At 37.5% G+C, this 13,788-nt stretch overlaps 1 protein-coding gene across 2 annotated transcripts in view; it reads left to right on the top strand.

The window, feature by feature from the left end:
- The first annotated feature begins 996 nt into the window (after positions 1-996).
- Positions 997-13,788, top strand: part of apba2b (amyloid beta (A4) precursor protein-binding, family A, member 2b) — a 44,162-nt gene continuing 31,370 nt past the window's right edge. For both annotated transcript variants that reach the window (XM_077563440.1, XM_077563438.1), the window contains exon 1: positions 997-1,168. The gene's annotated coding sequence lies outside the window, so the exon portion shown is untranslated. The remainder of the gene's footprint in view (positions 1,169-13,788) is intronic.

Genomic DNA, 13,788 nt, shown 5'->3' with positions numbered 1-13,788 from the left:
CAAAAAAGTACATCGCAGAGCACACATACGGACCTTTCATGCTCGCATTCACACCCACGAACAATGTACGAAGTTGGAGAACAACGACGCAAGCATGGAGAGAAAATGCAAACATCACACAGAATGACGGCAGCCCGCATTTGACCCCTTAAAATCAGAACTGTGATGCCGATCTGCTACAACACTTCCACCTGTTAGGAATGAAATATTTAATATAAAATACAATTTGATGTAACAAATACTAGAGAGTTTAGGTAAGATACTATAGGCATCCATTGTTCGTCATGCTTAGATGTGTCCACTAGATGGCAGTATTGATGTATGAATGAAAAGTTGAAGCCCCAGAAAATCTCAACAACCCCCCCAACTCAGTTAAGTAATAGCTACAACACGGAAGATGGTGTAATTTCCAACTGAATTCATTAATTTCAAAACTCAACTCTTGTCGTTCCAGCGTTTTTTTTATGTTTGTGTATAAAATGATTTTTTTTAGAGACAAATTGCGGTTTAATATTTAAAATATAATTTCAAAGTTGAGACACGCTAACCTTGGGGGACACTTGAGGTGACCACCAGACTATTATATTGATTTGGTTTGTTTTGTTCGGACAGAAATCCATTTTGACTAAAGTGTTTAACTTCTTGTACAAATGGTCTTTTGAAAACAAAACTGCTACAGGCTTTTCATTTGATAGTTTTTGTCATATTCAGGCAAGCAATATGATTATTAGTCAGTTGACCTGATCTAAATATGGTAGTATTTAAATAAAAATAATGATAAAAAATAAATAAATAAACAAAGAGTATGCATGGTTACATTATTTCAACGGATCAATGTCGTCATTGTTATAATGTGGTTGTTTTTTCAATTTTATTTATTTATGTATTTATTTATTTCCTTTCAGGCGTGTGTAATTTTATTTGCCGAGCCGTATATGTTCTCACAGCTGCTGTTGGCCGGGCGTGCTAATGAGCCCAGCTCGTGCAGCCATCGAGACAGCCGCAGTGGACTCATCATATGTTGCTATGCTGGTTCCGGGGCGCCGCTACTGTCAGACTCGGTACGCTTTCTGTCGCTGAGACAAGCGGAGGGATGCTCGGCCTGCCAGCACCAGCTCTCAGTGCTCCCGAAAAGAGGTGAATCATTCGGCACAACAACATTACCCAGGTAAGACTGACTTTTAAAACGACGCGATGACAGTAGAGAGTTGAATGGTTGATAAGCGTCGAAAAGCGCTCGGCAGATCGGGCGTCAGCGTTTCTCCTCCAGGGCATCCTGGTGAACGGTGGATGCTGATCTGCCAAGTGTTCTGCATCCGCGCTAACAATAGGGCGGCTCGCCTCGCTGCTATTATAGCATCCACTGAACTTCATGATAAAAATATGCTTTTTGACGCTCATAGTCACATCCAACTCTACACTTCATACTGGTCCAAATATGAGCACCTCTTCGGGTATCATTTTCTAACGGCCCTGTGGATCACATTCATTTTCACATTGATAACCTTTTCCTGAACGTCGTAATCAAACGATTGAAGTGCGAGTTCCTTCCCTTAATGAGCTCGTTCACTTCTCTCCATCTTTCATCTCTCACACTATCACACACTTCTTATGACTCAATAGATAGATAGATAGATAGATATATAGATAGATAGATAGATAGATAGATAGATAGATAGATAGATAGATAGATAGATAGATAGATAGATAGATAGATAGATAGATAGATAGATAGATAGATAGATAGATAGATAGATAGATAGATAGATAGATATGTGGTGAGTTGTGTTTTCTTAGCGCCCATGGCAACATGGGTATGGCAGCCACTTGCTGGCTTGTTGCTTGATCTTCATTGTTTTAGGGGTGGGAGGCAGAAACAGAGTCTTGCGACGTCCACAGTGTTTGTCCTCATCTTCATTTTCGGAGCCCGTTTCCACCCCCATCCGCGTGATAACAGTGAGTCAGAGACAACATGGCTTGCAGACATTGTGGTTTTCATCCGTTTCATTTTCAAGGTTTCATTGCAATATTTGATTGAATTCATTCAAAAGTATGAGACCATCATCAGTTCTGTTTTACTACCGTTTACTTCCTTCTGTGTTGACAAAAGGCTCTTTTCCTTCTGATCTTCAGTGACATCAAACTGATGCATTTCTATTTCTAAAATGAGTGCTACACATTTTGCCCGCAGCTAATATGCTGATTAAAGAAATTTGAACTGTGGCCTATATGACGAGTAGTTGGTTCCACTGGATTTGGGTTAACATTGTGGCACATTGGTGGAGTGAGTGGAGAGCTGGAGGGGAGTGTGAAGAAAAAAGTGATGTCCATGGAGACAGGGATGTGCCAATAGAAGGTAAAGGGCCCCCGCAGAGCTATGACAAACATTTAAGACTGTCGGGGACGCCCACATGTTGACATGCTGCTCTATTGAGAGTGGGTTGCCAGGTTGTATCCTCCACCTTGGGACCTTCACACATCTTCCCACCTTTTCTGCTAATAGTGTGCCCCACTTCCTCTAAATCATCCCTTTGAGAATGTCTCACTCCGCTGCTTAGTCGATAGTTTGCAATATAGCACCTGCACTCAAGGACAATCACCTTCCCTGCAGGCTGCGGGGATTTTATTCATACTGCAGCGGGAGGATACTGAATTGAACTCTGCCATGCAAATACACGTGATAGACTATTCGCAAACAAAATCAATAAAGTTAAGTTTGACGAAGAAAAAGGGCTTTGCATCATGATTGGGACCGGAAAAGGGAATTATAATTAGAATTATCAAATTAATTATCACGGTTAGTGATAGACCGATATGGTTTTTTCAAGGCTGATACCGATAACCGATGTTTCAAGCCGGTATTCATTTGCAGCAAAAGAGAAAATATTAGCGTAAAAAATGTAAATAATACTTTTCTTTTAATTGTAATTATCTAAAGAATTTAGAGTTTTGTTTAAAAGTTTGAACAAAAATTGCAGGGAGCTTCCATGGTCATCAATATGTGTGAAGCTAAATTAAAAACATAAGCAAGTAAATAGTTAATAACTGTAAATACAGTTTTAAAAACTGTCGACATCATTTCTTAATTAAATTTTTTTGTTACATTTTTAAAAAGAAAAAGTGTAGGGAATTCCAAGCGTCAGTATCATTTTTTAATGAAGTGGAAATAAATGAAAACGACAAATGCATGGCAAGAGTTTGTGAAAGGCTTCAAAAGATCTTCGCAGACGGGGAAAAATTATCGGAATATGTTCAAAATTTCTTTGTGACAAGTAAAAACTGTCTGTGAACATCTTACAAATCCTGATGAAAACCCTCAATTTTGCTACGTTCGCAAGCATTCACACTCAGTGAGATACCAACTTCACCGGCCTTCAGATTTGTAAAAAGGCCAATGCCGATATTTGTCAAAATGCCAAATATCGGCACTGATAATCGGCCTGGCCGATAATGGGTCCGCCCCTAATCACGGTATTGTGGGGAAGTCGGAGACGTTAAAAAAAAATCTCATGATAGTGTATAAAACTCATGGTATTGTTCTATTAAAAAAGCAAATCATTGCGTTTTGGGACATAATGACATCAGCGACAAAGAAATAGTACTTTGTAGTTCACCATGCTGAAATAAACATGAGCAATTGTATGTAAATACGATGCTAATAAGCTGAGGTTCTAATTATATATATATATATATATATATATATATATATACAGTATATACATATAGTTCAAATAGTGTACATAAATAGCCTACAATCATTAATAACACTTAACATTGAGGCACTTCCTTGCTAATGCACGCACACATTGTGAATTGAGTCAATTTGTGGAGGAACTTAAACGTGCTAAGTTGCCCTTCATCTGGCGATTAGAACCGGTCGTAAACAAAGATGGCCAAAACATGCCTAATTAAAATTAAACTGCACTTATAAATAAAACCATTAGAGGGTCCTGGAACTGCACAAAAGGAAAACAGATGTTTCTGCTTTTAGTCAAGCCAAGTCATCTTTATTTATAAAGCACTTTCAAACAGCCATAGCGCTATACAGAAACACACAATAATGTAACCTGACGACGACAATATTGTATCATATCGTAATTTTAACATTTCGATATTGCACTTATAGTTGCAGCCCTTAATTCTTAAAATGTTTACTCTATAAACCCTGTGTTTTAGGAATACACCGATTGATTAGTCAGATCTCTCTGTAGAGTCACTCGTTCATTTGTACCCGAAAAGAAGCAACTCAAGTAGCCTACAGGGAGACGTATCAGATTCGATATTTGCCTTCACCTCAGCCATGCGAGATGGAAAGCAGCATTACAATGGCATTAACTTCTTTCCAAATGAAACATACTGCTGAAATCCCAAACGACTCAAATCAGCCCATTTAGCTCTTGAAAAGTAATTGAGCAAGACTGTGGATTACTCTGCAATATGTATTTCTGCTATGCGAGCTCTCTTTGACTTTCTTTTTTTTTTTAATGGATGGATATTGCGATTGTGTGCCTGTTGAGAGCTGGCCAACTCGTGCAATTAAACTGAGGATGAGGATAAAGATGCTGTACTCTGGAATATGGCTAGTTTAGTACTAACAGAGAAAAGGTCAAATTGTGTACATCAGTCAGGAAATGACATTTCGTACTCTTGACAATTCTTCATGTTTTTACTTACTCTTTAAATATCTATTTCAAACAAATAACATGGATGTAGAAGCAATGGCTATACAAGGGGAAAAGCAGTACGCTCATCTGAAAATGCAAAATAAGATGGAAGCAATAAGGACAATAGAACATACTTTATTAAAGAAACTAAAGTGACTTGAAGTTCTGTTACTATCATTTCTGGCTGTTTATTTGAAGGAGCTCCTCTGAATTTGTGCACTCGTGGATTTGCATTTTTCAACTGACTTTGTAGAAATCCAGTCAATATTTGAACTTCATTATTTATAACATCTTTTATCTTTCCCCGGGAGTGCTTTGAAAGTCATTAGCATGAGAGAAGTCAGTCAATAAGGTGTCATTGGAAACATCCAAGCCCCAAAATCACCATGGAACCTCCCATCTATTGTCTGTCATCCAATAACTTGGAAGTAGTGCTGTCACTATCGAATATTTTTTAGAATCGATTAATCTATTGATTATTTAATCGAATAATCAGATGCATTTTTATTTTGTATTATAGTGTATTACAAAAGCATTTTCCCCCCGATTACTGTTTATTAACCAGTAATTGGTTTTACTTCACACTTCATTTTCGTATAGTGATTTAAAAAAAAAAAGTGGGCGATTGATGTTGTACTATGTTACATTGTCGGCCATTGTTTTCCAAAGTAAAAACAGATGTTTGCAAATGTCGTATTTTGATTAAACACAGAAGATAATCAGTCTCCTTTCATGATGGACTACAGAAATCAGTGAACAATTACTGTTGATATACTGAAATCAAAGCATTTGGACAATTTTGAATTAAAACATGACTCCAATCGATTACTCGATTGTTAAAACAGTTGTGGATTAATTTGGTAATTGATTACTTGCCGATGGAAGTCCCCCTCTTAATTAGCAAACAGTCAGACAAACAATCACAAACACAAAACTAAATGAATTCAAGGCTAAGCCCTGGTGGAGGTCTGCACGCCACTGAATTCGACCAACTCAGTGATCTAGTGGTAGAGTGTCTGCCCCAAGCCTGGTAGGTTGTGGGTTCAAACCCTGGCTGGGTCATACCAAAGACTATAAAAATGGGACCCATTTGACTCCTTGCTTGACACTCAGCGTTGTGGGTTGGAACTTGGAATTGGGTTCTTAGATCGCCAAATGATCCCTGAGTGCAAGCCCCTGCTGCTGCTCACCACTCCCTCATTGGGTGGAAGAGCAAATTTGACCCCACTTAGATGGGCGTGGCAATCAGTGGTACGTTAACCTTTTCTAGTAATTACATTGCTAAACATCAAATCTAATGGTAGCCTAGGGGTTTTGCAGAGTAGGCCTGCGGTAAATGTATTTCAAAATATATCGAAAAATGTTCAAGACCTCTAAGATGTGGATTTGAATATTAATGAACAATTCATTATTTTTGCAGTTTATCGTCTGAAATTTTCATGAGAACAGGCTCATTATAGGAGTTTGCAATACAACCAATGCGAAAGTTGGATTCCTTTCAATTCCCTTGTGTGATGACGTTCCTTAATAATGTATTACGTGTGTGTATATTTCCTTTGCTTTCACAGAATTTTCATGTAAATGAATGCGTCAAATCAGTTCCATGCTAACTAAATCAGGTCATATTGGAAGAAAGGCAAAATGCCAAAATGAAAGAAAGCTGAAAGGAATCCCTCGTTCCCAGAGTGAATGCTTGCTGAAAAAGGAATCCATTAATAGAATGGACAACATTCAGCAAGAGATGGAAATCAAAGTGTTAATATTTTCCTTTTTCGCAAGGAGAGGCCTGGAGGCAAAAAAAAAAAAAAACACAAATACGGTGACAATGATTTTGGTTCTTATCGTTTTTGTGGTATATTATGGATGTTGCATAATACAAATGCCTATCATTCGGCAGCCTGACGCATGGACCGGTCTGGTTATTACTGCTTCCTGTTCAATTCTCTGAGGCTCATTTCCTCAAAAGCAAAAACACTGCCATTGTAAGTTTTGACGTTTTCACAAAAACACAACCAACATGCTGTGACGAGCCCTTTCTCGTTAGGTATGCTATCACCGTTGTTCTTATTGAGTTTGCCAATGCAATCGATTAGTGTCTGCATTTGGAGCAGGAGCAGGAAGGAAACATTAGCATTTAGATGCGCAGAGAACCTCACCTGCTGCTTCTCAGGGGAATCGTCATCAAGTAATTGTCCTCCTGGGTGACATATTTTAAGGCTGCTGTATCGTCAATAGATACATTAAGCAAATGTATTTCCAGTGATACTTATCATTCATGCGCGGCAGGTGTGTTTGCTGATTGACAACCGATGGCAGACAAGCTTTGTCCAAAGATGATTCATTTAAGATATGTTTGTTCTAAATGTGATTACAGCAATTTAAAAATTCAACACAAGGCGGTGGTGTGGTGGGCATGTACGCTGGATAGCATGTTCGGGGGGAATATTCAATCTGAAAAACAACAAATAAACAGCACCATTGAGTTTTTTGTTTTGTTTGTCCCATTAGGCCTTCCTCAAGTCTTTTAAACATGGCTTGATCATTAGTAGTCAGTTATACGGTTTTTGGCAATTTCTACTTGTGTGGATAGTAAATAACGAAAAGAAGGCTACGCTAAGCTAACCCTTATGGGGCAACAGTGAGTGCAGATTTCATTACCGTGATGCTTAGAGGCCAGAATTCTAAAGCTACTGGAAACTGCAAAACATAACCAATAACACAAGACAGCATTGATTATATTTTGCTTGGCGGAGGCAGCGCTTTATCACCATCTTTGGAATTGCACTTGTCAATTAGTGGGGCAGATAAGCGTATACGGCGCATGCAGAATTTCATTCTATTTTTATTCAATTGAAATGAGCACCGGTAACAGGTTGAATAAGAGAGGGCGGCTCTCATTTCCCTGACTGATTTCTTTTTTATTACTTCCATTTCCATAGTTTTTCTTATTTTTGTATTGAGTATTTTTGATAACAGCTTATTTTTGATGGTATGGATGTTCTGATTTTGTATGATTGACAATATCTAAGGTTACATTTTGGACCTGCTTTCCTTTTATTGGCCTAATTGGTTCCCCTAGTTCCTTTTTTATCTTTTCTATTCTTTGGGTCGGCCCGGCCCGACCCCTGTGAGTCATCCAATTATCTCTGTGCTTACCCTACCGCTTCTTCTCCACCAGTCATCAATTTCTCAGCTTCTGTCCAGTCTCATTGGAACGTTTTTATTCCTGGGGCCTTTCTCTTCGCTTCTGAGCTTTTTTTGTTTTCTTAATAAGGAATTTATTTGACTTCCTGGTGATATGTTCCACTGCTCACTGCTGTGTCTACATTTGGTGAATGACAGTATATGTGACTGACTATCAGTAAAAAGATCAGCAGGCATGTGGCTTCTTATCGTCTTCAGTGTCTGTTTGTGCAAATCGTTATTCTGTAGACTCAAGCAAAGTAGAGTGATATGAAGATGGTGCGTAAAAACTAGGAATGGGGAAGTACAAATAGCAGCTCAATCAATCAATCAATCAATCAATCAATCAATCAATCAATCAATCAATCAATCAATCAATCAATCAATCCATCAATCAATCCATCAACCATTTTTGCCATATTTTTGCAGTAATTGTGCTTTAATGCTTTAAAAAAAAAATAGACTGAGAAGATTTTGTTTTACAATCCAGACACCTTGGGTTGAAATACATCGTTTGTTTTGCTCTATATTAAGGTTTGGAAAAAATGTCTGTTCCTCTTAATTTGTACTCACTTTCCCTTTTTATAAATTGAGTTTGTATATTAACTGGTAAAATTTCATGATGGGCTTTTACAATATTTTAAGGTGGTTAAACCCATTACATTAATTCATTACATTTTAAAGTTTTTAGTTGTATAAATAATGGGTACCGTAGTTTTTCTGCATAGGTTTGGCACATTTCTTGAAACTGAAATGACATTTTCAAAATACCATGGACTAATCTATACTAGACTAATCCTAAACTACCTTACAATTGGTCTCAACTGAATGGTATTTCTCATTGCCTTCGTCAAATTGCCAACGTCTTCGCACTTCGTAATGTCTCAATTGCCTCTGTGCAAATGGTTGTGTTCATTTAGCCTACAGTTAGCACAATGTGCCCACATTTAGCACTTTTTCCAAATGGATAGATCTTGCTGATCGAACTGAATTAGTTGTTTTTCAGTCTAATGGCTGTTCTTTCCAAAACATGTCATCATGATTTCAGTGTGTAAGTCATAATATGCAAAATCATCTGTTCAATTGGCAAAATTAGTCAAGCATATCACAATTTGACTCTATTTTGAGTGGGACCAAATAGACTCAGTTTAGAGTAATATTCACACTTGGAAGAGACTAAAATAAAGGATTGGGGAATAAAAATCACTGAAGGTTTGAGGAACCTTCAGGTTGGGAGACAGCTGCAGTACCTCCTGAGCTACGCCACTTCTACTGTTTGCTTAGCTCCAAGATGTTTTTGGTCTTGGAGTTATGAAGATTCCATCTGACACGAGCGATATACTTACTACAGTAACACAGCAGGAGCGCTGTTGCTCAGGGAGTCGATCGGCTGTCTCCCAAGCTGAAGGTTGTGAGTTCGTTCCTCAACCCTTGAGTGACTTTTATTTTTTCAATTCTTTATTTTACTGTCTTCCAAGTGTAAATATTACTCTAAAACTGATCGAGTCTATTTGGTGTCACTCTAAGTAGAGTCAAATTTACTCTACATAATTTACTGTGTAATGAAAGTGTTACAGTTGGTTCTTCATGTACGCTGTGCGCTAGATATATTTTGTTATTAGTTTTTCATAAATATACAGAATTCGGCTTACACTTTCTTTTGTTGCGCTCTAATGTTTAAGTAACTTTGTGTGAATAAAAACTGTTGCAATTTCCTTGACTGTGAGTGGAGCATGTCAAATCGCAAACTTTGAAAACTGCTCTTGTAAAATCCTTTTTCCCCTCTGATTTATATATAATTGTATTTTGTTAGCGGCACCTCTGCTGTTGTGACAATTTAAAACATCTAATGATTTTCACTTGTAGTGCTCACAGAATGCTAAAAGGACTATGCATTGTGGGTGCAATGACTGCTTGTATGACATAGAAATTAGATTTTGACACATAGGTGAGCTGTTTTGGGAGAGATATGAGGTTTTGCAGATGATCCATGGTGTTGTGCAAAATCATCCAAGTTACCTTTGGCAAAAGCACTAAGTAAATGCCGATGAGCCAAAGCAATAGAGAAGGATCTTTGCAGTTGTGACAGTATGTTGTATGTATGTATTTGTATATGTGTGTATATGTATGTATGTATATGTATGTATATGTATGTCTTTGTTTGGGAAAGGAACTTGGAGTGAAGCATGTGTGAGCAGTTTTGGGATAGATATGTGCTTTTGCTAATGCACTGGTAGGATGTGCACAAATGTAAGTCTGTTTGGCCAAATGAGCTTGCAGTTTTGAAAATGTCATCTCAGTTTCAAGAGATGTGCCAAATCTATGGAGAAAAACTGTAAATCAATTCACTGGCTCAGTCTGGAAAACTTCAACAATAACTACTACCGGATTAATATCTTGACTAACTGAGTTCACCAAACAACACGATCAAATGCACTGTATAGTAAAGAGTTATTTTTAAAATGTATTCCAATACATTTACTAGTTAAGGTATGTAGTAACATAATCCAAGCGCCATAATATTAAAGTAATATAACTTGATTACTTTTGGATTACTCCAATACCATCCATTTTCGTGATCGCTTATTCCTCACAAGGGTCGCGTAGGTGCTGGAGCCTATACCAGCTGTCTTCGGGCAGTAGGTAGGGTACACCCTTAACTGGTTATGGATATATACATATATACTTTGGATGGATGGATGGATAGATAGATTGGTATAGTCAAGTCAATATTAATTGTTATCTCAAGGTCAAGGCACATTACAGAGCTGGTGATGAAGCACACCACTCACTCGTTAACGCACATTTTTTTAAACAATACCAAGTGAACCTCATGACGCAAGCACAAAACTGGTCTGCAAGGCAACATAAACACAGCGTTGACTGTTGAGTGTGCAGTCGTGTTGCTTCTACAGACTCGTAACCTTCTCATAATAACTGAAAAATCAACAGAATGGACCGGATAATGAGAATGGAGTGGGTGTCTTCATGAGAAGCTCAAATGTCAAGGCTAACATCCAGTAGGCCTATGTGGAGAAAATAAAAGATGTGAAGAAAATAAAATAAGTGAAAGGAATCCTTTTTTAAGCCATGTACAATTTGTAGCACATTAAAACACAACTGATAATAAATAACACACATCTATACAGAAACCAATAAAATGCAATATTAAAATTAGTCTCTGAAAATGGTTGTAACCACGTTTGGTAAATTACATTTTATTCTGCTTCAGAATAATTATGTTCATGTGAGTTTTTTAAGGTCTGCATAAGAATACAACTTTCTTTGTTTATTGCTTTTGTTTCTACAGCATTATGGATAACTACTGAACTGGTTCACAGGCGCCTTGTTTTATGCATGGCAGAAGATTGATGTCAGATCATGACAATTTACAATTGTCATGATCAATTGTAAATTGCCAGACATTGCTCATCTTCAAGTTTCAAGCTCTTTTCCTGTTTTTCCTTTGATTTGTATCTTGAAAGAAAATTGGATCTCTCTGCTCATTTCTCATCTGTACAGAATTCCCCTGTTTTAAAAATACTTTGATCATCTGTGACTGTTGGGATTAGTATTCAATGTACCATTCCTCAAAAAACAATGTAAATGTCTGTCATATTAGTGTCATTGTAAAGTATTTTGGCAGCACAAAGTTGTACTGGTTAGCATTACAATCTCACACAAAGTGAGATTATGTCTAGTTTTAAAATTGGAAGCTTTCTGTGTTCAGTTGAACTGTTTCCTTGGTGTCTATGTTGGTTTTGTTTGCATACTCACAAAATGATTTCTTAATATTTTGCATTCATGAAAGACTCTTAGGTGGCTCAGTGGCCGAATGGCTAGAAGATCTGCTACACAATCCTGAGGTTTGTGGTTCCGGGGTCCGGCCTTCCTCTGTCAGGTTTGCATGCTCTCTAGTCAGGATAAGCGGTATAGACAATTGATGGGCAAATGAAGGTTCTTAATTGTCTCTTGGTGGAAAGTGAGTGTCAGTGGTTCTCACTATAGCACGTAGAGGAGTGTGTAAGTTCTATGCAGTGAGAACTTGGTGCATGCCTGATAGCTAGATAAGCCCTAGCGTCCTGGTGACCCTGAACTGGATGAACAATATTGAAAATGAATAGTTGAACGAATCCACTGGCACTGTCATCACTCAAACAACCACACCTCTCTTCAGCGCACCCACTAGCTTTGGTTTAAAAACGACCTATACGTGACACTAGCAACGTTGCTGCTGCAGTATGTTTCTTAGAAAACCGCCAAGAGTCGACAGCAACTTTATGTTACTGGACCCATGAGGATGAGATGTGTCATCATCATCAAGCATTGCAAAGTAGCTTTTGTCAAAAATTCGCTACCTTGTCTGTATAAGTCCTCTTCCCGTATGCTCTTGGGGACAAGTTCATCCCTAAAATTCTGGAAAGGTAAAACTCACATTTATTTAAGACAATTTAGTTCATCTTACATCAAATTGTTCCCATATAATTGTGCAAAATTCTTACATATGCTGAATAGAGCCCAAATTGATAAATTAACGTGTCGATTATTGTGTATGACCAATAGATCAGTCAATGTGTAATCAATTTACTTATGTTTTATTGTGGCAAGGGATTCTGTCATGCTGCTGTCTGTCTGTGCTGCACACTGAGTACCTGACCTCTCCCCTCACATATACTCAGTTTGGCAAGTGGCAGCATACGTCTCACCCACTCACACTCAGTCAGCTGCAAACAGCTAGAGAAACTTTTTTTTTTTATTCCATTGTAAGCTGTGACTTTTTAAATGATAACACAACATTTTTGTGACCCATGATAAGGACGTCTTTGCAGAAAGTTGCATCTTTGTGACATAATCAAAGATATACACTATAAAAACAGTTGGGTCAAAAATAACCTAACTATGGGTCAAAAATGGACCGATCCTCTACTTGGGTCAATTTGACCCAACTTTGAGTCAAGAAATGGGTATTTTAGTGTGAAACAACTCATAAATATTGGTCAGATCCTTAACTTGGGTCAAAAAATTGGTTAATTTTGTATAAAACAACTTAGAAAGTTGTGTCAAATTGACCCACAAAGTGGATCGGTCCATTTTTGATCCATAATTGGGTTACTTTTGACCCAACTTTTTTTTTTTTTTTTTGAGTGTATACAACTGTTAATTCCCATGCTAACCATTATCTAATGTAATACAACATTAAATTTGTGTAAATGATCACTGTTGGATAAAAAAATAAATATGGACCTGTTAATTCAAATGTCCGGCATTAAAATGTACACACTGGTGTGACATTTCAAAGCTTCTGAATAATTACTTTGAAGATTATTGATCCTTACTCATTCCTGTGAATAACTTAAAACTTAGTTTTAGAAGTTCCGGGGACGGTGGTTACTACAGTGGATAGCAGGTGCGCGATAGCCATCGGGAATTTCCCGAACATCCGGTCCATTTACATCCAAAGTATTTTGAAAGGTTGTTGTTGTTGTTGTTTTTCCGCATGCGTTGTTTGCCCTTTTTGCAACTATGTCTTTTTTTAAAGACTACTTCCGTCTTACCGAATACAGGGTTATGATATCCTAATACAGTAAAAGTGTCATATTGGTGTTTATATAGAGTAATCATATTTACCTCCCTATTGTTATTGTTTCAGATGCTGTACTTAAGTAATCATTAGCATCCTAATGATCACACTACTGTTAATTATAAGGCCAATGGTAATACACAGTTCAATGTAAATACACATAATTCATTTTTAGAGAACAAATGTGGGTAAATAGAAACAATAAAATATATTGTAAACAAGTGCTTGAGTCAACGGGTCCTGATTGACAAGAAGTAAAACCACAGAGGAGCGTTCAGAAGCATTGGGAGCGGCTCAACACTTCTTTGCTCATATTTTATTAATTTGCAACAGCATTCTTCCTTCTTGCGAGGGAGAAAC

The sequence above is a fragment of the Vanacampus margaritifer genome, chromosome 4, assembly GCF_051991255.1.
Source record: "Vanacampus margaritifer isolate UIUO_Vmar chromosome 4, RoL_Vmar_1.0, whole genome shotgun sequence".
Taxonomy (NCBI): domain Eukaryota; kingdom Metazoa; phylum Chordata; class Actinopteri; order Syngnathiformes; family Syngnathidae; genus Vanacampus; species Vanacampus margaritifer.
This window is presented reverse-complemented; position numbering and strand designations above follow the sequence as displayed.